The following is a 6,000-nucleotide window of genomic DNA, read 5'->3' as shown; positions in this document are numbered from 1 at the left end:
TTAATTTTGGGGGCTTTAGAGGCTCCGAAATGCCCTGAAAAGTGGCCGTAACTAGTGCAGCGGGTTATGAGGTGATAGAGCACTTCACGAGCTTTCCGACGCTTCAAACGGTTCATCAATCGGACACCCGGTTCTCAAGTTATGGCCTCCAGAAGTTTGTACTCCTGAAATAGGAAAAATAATTTGTATCGGATACATAAATGAGCTGTAAAAGGGAGCGACACGTGTTGATGTGTGCTTTAACATGTCATAAGGCATCTAGAAGGGAGATAAGGTCAGCTACACCTTTTTGGGTGGTTTTAGCTCATGGTTTTGTAATACCGTTTGACGGTTTCTTGTATTGTATCTCCTATTTATGAGGTGTGTGAGATAGAGGTTGTGTGTAAGAGTCTTATGGCTATTGAGTTGCCTCTGAATCTCTGATTGGTGGTACTCCTGCAAAGAGCTTGCTCTACAAGTATGTTGTAATCTGTTTTTGATTGCTGAATAAAATATTGAGCTGCTTTTGGAGTGTGGGGTTTTTCTCCCGAAAGGGTTTTCCCCACGTAAATCATTGTGTTGTGGTATGAATGCTATTATATCTATTTCTATTTTCTGTAACTGTTGTAATGATCTGAAAAAGTTTTGCATTACCCTCCTCTCAAGGTTAGTGTAGGAAGTTGTTTCCGCTACTTAACTTCCTTACACATATCCCTCATTATCCTTTTGTAACAAAACTATAGCTAATGTATGGTATGAAGCAAAAGAGAAGAGAGAAAAGGGCTTACTATAATCAGGAGATTTCAACACTGGTGCTTCCTGAATGGCCTTTTAAATCTCATCAAAAGCCCTTGATGCTTCTTGGTCCTAGCAAAATGTTGTATCCTTCTTGAGCAATTTTACAATGGGCTTCACTATCTCTGCAAAATTTGCAATGAATCTTCTAACAAAATTAACCTTACCCAAAAAAGATTGGATACCTTTAACATTTTTTGGTGCAGGCACATTATTTATTGCCTCAATTCTTTCAGGGCCTATTCTTACCCCTTCCTTGGACACAATATGCCCCAATAATTTTCCTTTAGTGACACCAAAATGACATTTCTTGGGATTTAATGACATGTCGAATTCTAAAGCCTTATTGAATACCTTTTCTAAATGTCCATAGTGGTCATCAGCTTGTTTGGAGAAACAAGTTAAATCATCTTGATAAACTACCATGATGATGTTGATCAATTCTTTAAAGGCTACATCCATTGCTCTTTGAAATGTAGCTCCAGCATTTTTTAATCCAAATGGCATTCTTGCATAAACATATGTTCCCCATGGAGTAGTGAAGGCAATTTTGAATTGTTCAGATTCCTTTACAAACACCTGATTGTATCCTGAAAAACCATCCATCATGGACAAAAGATCACAACCAGTTACTCTCTATAGCATGGCTTCCATATTGGGTGAAGAGTAATTATGTTTTAGAGAAGCAACATTTAAATTCCTAAAATCCACACACAATCTAATGTCCCCATTTTTCTTTCTTACTGGGACCAAATTGGATACCCATGAAGAATGTCTTATAGGTTTGATTATCCCCCCTTCTCTTAGCTTAGTCAATTCTTGCTGCATCTTGGTTTCTAATAGGGGGTTAATAGGTCTTTGCTTTTGTCTGAAAGGCTTAGCATATGGAAGTAAAGGGACTTCATGCTGAAACAAGTCTTCTTTATACACCTTTAGGTCTTCATAAGACCAAGCAAAAACATGTTTGTATCTCTTCAATAAATTAATAAGATTAGTTCTGAGATGAGGGGGTAATTTCTTTCCAATGTATACTAACTTAGGGGATGATTCATTCCCCAGGTTTACCTCCTTCAATTCTTCTAGCTTGGTGGTAGACTACTGATGTAAATGACTGTCATTGTAGCTAAACATACTCTCTAGCTCTACCAACCCTTTAGGTATCTCATTTGTTTCCAATTGGACAAAGTCATTTCCGAACACTATTTCCTTGTTGTCAACCACTTCCACCAATGCATTGCAATCAATCTTCTATCCATCATAATCATCAACACATTGAATGAACCTAAGAATATCTTCATCATCAGCAAAAACTTGCCAATTATACACATTATCAGGGATGGCGGGCCTAGACTTTATTTCCACAGTGGATATGCTAGTTAGTGTTTCATCATCATTTTTCAATGCAACATTAGCTAAAAAATCTGCCATGATATTCTTTGATCTCTCTATCCAATTAATAGAAAATGCACTAAAATGCTCAATGACATCCCAAACTGCATGTTTATATCTCTTTAATTTATCATTTTTGGATGCATATTTGGATCTTACCTGAGAGACAACCAATTATGAATCTCCTAAAACTTTCAACAGTTGTATCCCATGCCTCTTTGCAACTTCAAGCCCCAATAATAGAGCTTCATATTCTGTAGTATTATTCGTACACTGAAAGGCTAAGAGAAAAGAATATTTAAAAGTTATACCTGATGGGGATACAAAAAGGACTCCTGCTCTAGATCCTTCTTTGGAGCAAGCTCCATCAAAATACATCTGCCATAAACCATGCTGTTGTGATTCTAATTCGGTCACAATGGGGTTAGTATTCTTCAACTGAGGTAAAATTGGTTGTAGTCTAAAATTATCAAGATCCACATCAATCATACAATTGAGCATATTAGGATCTACATTTTCAATTACTTTAGGAGCACGTGGCTCTCTGTACAACTTGACTTGATTCCCATTTATTGGGATGGTAGCATAAGATAAATCCAATCGGACATTTCCTCCTACTACTGCTGCCCATTGCCTGGACAACAACATACCATAATGGGGCTTAGTGTTAGTAACAATAAAATCCATTTTGTAAGTTGCCTCAGGAAATGCTGCTATCTTCACTTCAACATCTCTCATTGTACCTATTACAGGTACTTCTCTGTTATCCATAGCATAGCATTTTCCATATACAGTAGTTACTAACAATCCTAGTTCTTTCATAACACCATAAGGCATCACATTAGCAGCTGCATCTGAATCTATCATATAGTTTTTTATCACCCAGTTATTCACTAACAAAGTAACATAAAAAGGATCTACCTATGAAGGCTCTTGAGTAATAGTTGTTCCAACATAAACCTCTGGGGTTTGGAACTCTTGATCCTTTCCATTTTTGACTGAAATGGTGGGTAGGACTATGTTACTGTCAGATATATTAGAAACAGGGATAAGGTAGCTTCTCTATGTTCTTTTATTCTCAGTAACTCTATTAATGGGACAGTAACTTTCATTTGTGTAAGAGCTTAAGCCATGTCAAATGTGGAATTACTGCTTAATTCAGTATTAGCTCTAACTCTTTTTGCCTTAGGCTGACTTGCCTTCTTTGTTGTGGCAGCTCCTCGTGTATCATTGGTATTTTTATCCTCTGTACTCTTGGATACATCTTTAATCTGATCTTTCTTTTCCTGAATCACTGGAGGAGTAGTACCACTACTTGTTGTCCCCTTTTGAAAAACCTCTTTTATAAACATAGAACCAGGTTCACCTTGATCACTATCCCTTTTGGTGCTCCTTAGGTTGTAATTGTGCTTTGCCTTAGCTATAGTAGCTTTGGTGAGATTTTTCACTTCTTCCTCACTAGGTCTTCTAAGATGAACCTCTTCATCTTCAATGGTTACCACATTCAGTGTAGGATGCCAATCAAGTGTTAGTTGTCCTTGGTAGAACCTTTTACTATCTAGCACATCACAGTCACTGAATTCACTCTGCAAAGATTCCTCATCACTTTCTATAACAGTCTCCAACATGTTAATATCAGGCTCAGCCTCTTGTCTCATGGACTCTTCTAAGGCTTGAGCAACTACACACTAATGAGGGGAATGTGGACCATCATAAACAATACACCAAGGAGTGTTCTCTAGGTTATGAATATTTTTTCCTTTTAAGGGATTAGGGGTATCTTGGCTCTGATCATTCTTAGGCTTCTCAGTCTGAGGTTTACCATCCTTCTAGTTGGTATTATAAAGCATGTCATGCAATCTGGGAGGTCTATCTTGCCAGTTATAGTGAGGCTTATCATTTTTATTTACTTTAGCAGTTAGGTCCTTCATAGTAGTGACTAACTTCTCTATCTTATCTTCCTCCTTAGCAACTTTGTTTGGTTGCTATTTTGTTTCTTGCCATAACCTACCATCAGTTCTTCTTCCCAATTTCTCGGATGCTTTCCTATTGCTCTCCACATTAATAGCAATTCTGAATGCATCTCTCAGGTTATGTGGATTTTTATCCCTCAAGATATAAGCCATTTTGGAATCAAATGCATTGTAATAAGTGTTCAGGCACATGTTATCATCTAACCTCATTACCTGATACAACCTATGCATGGCCTTCTGAAACCTAGCATTGAAATCAGTGACCATTTCATTATCAGATTTTCTGATATTATTAAATTCATTAAGGATGAAACTTACATTTGTTTTGTCACCATACTGCTCTTGAAAGCAATTTTTAAAGTCCTCCCAAGACCCAATGCTACTAATAGGGAGTCCTCTATACCAATATCTTGCATCATCTATTAGGGATTGAACAAATAATTTCATTATGATATCTTCATCTATTATCTCATAATAATTTATTAAGTCACCAAAAGATTTTAAATGCTCCTCTGCACTAATGGTATTATTTCCAGCAAACTTAGGGAGTCTATCTCTTAACTTAGTTGGAACATGGTTAGGATATCCAAGGATTCCATCAAAAAATAGCTGCCTATACTATTCTAAATTTATAGGTTTTCTCTGGAATGGGTTAACGGTATTGTTATTACCCATGTTCATTCTTACATTGGGGACTTGAGTTTGAGACATCTGGTTATTTTGATTAATAACAGGGGTTTGTCTGGCTGTTGCTATATTAACATGCAAGGTTGGTTGGATTTTAATAGGAGGGAGGGAGGTTTGCTTAGGTGGAGGTTTATTTAGATCTTCTAATGGAAAGGTAATGGGTGGAGCTTTTAGATATCCAATTTTTCTTTTAACTTCTTGGTTAGCAGCCTCTAACTCAACTTTCTCCAATTTCATTTGTAAGTCTTCTTTTTCTTTCCTCATTCTTTCCATCTCCTTTTCATGTGCCAATAATCTATGAGAGATTTCCACTATAGTTTTAGATCCCGACCCATCTTCCATGCATTTCTGCTTTCCTTTATCAATCTCATTCTTGACAGGCTATGGGTCACTAAAAACCTCCCTATTTGGTTGGGTTACTGACCTATATGCTGGTTTGGCCTTGGGGACTAGAATTTCCCTCATCACTGGACATTCATCCTCACTCTTTACCTTTTCTTGGGCAAGGACCTCAAGATCTGCAATTTGTCTCAGAAGCCTATCTCTTTCCATCAATTTGGCTTTAACTTCTCTTTCTTTATTGGCTTCTTTTTGGGTTCTCAAAGAGATGAGATGATGGATTTTTCTATTTAGGTCATCTATCTCTTGGGATATTTTATCTTCATTGGGGAAAACTTCTTTTGAGTCTGATATATTGACTTGATCAATATCAATCAAGATAATGTTTCCATCAATCGTCCTAGGTACAAAACTTCCAACTATATTTGAACTAGTTCTATCTCTTCTAGAGGCACTAATATGAGATATACCTTGATTTAAAACATTAACATCTTCTAAATTCCCAAACAAACCAGAATGGAAACCACAAACATCATGTTCAGATTCTCTTGAAGAAGAATTTGATCTAGCATAAACAGGTCTTTCAAATATCTTACACGTATTATTGCTTTTCTGGACCCAAGCAGCATTTGATGGCTCAGGCAATACTGACCTCTTCTTGACTGTTCGGGCAATCCTTCCTGCAACATTTCATGAGGATGTTTTTTCATGAAAGATTGAGTATGCTTTCCTCCTTCCATTGTGCTTGTTTTCTTTTTAGAATTTTCTTATTTCCAAAAGGACTAGTTAAATAGACAGAGTCGCCACCCACAGATCTATGGGAGATATGAAAACAAGC

This window comes from Cryptomeria japonica, chromosome 11 (genome assembly GCF_030272615.1).
Source record: "Cryptomeria japonica chromosome 11, Sugi_1.0, whole genome shotgun sequence".
NCBI lineage: Eukaryota > Viridiplantae > Streptophyta > Pinopsida > Cupressales > Cupressaceae > Cryptomeria > Cryptomeria japonica.
This window is presented reverse-complemented; position numbering follows the sequence as displayed.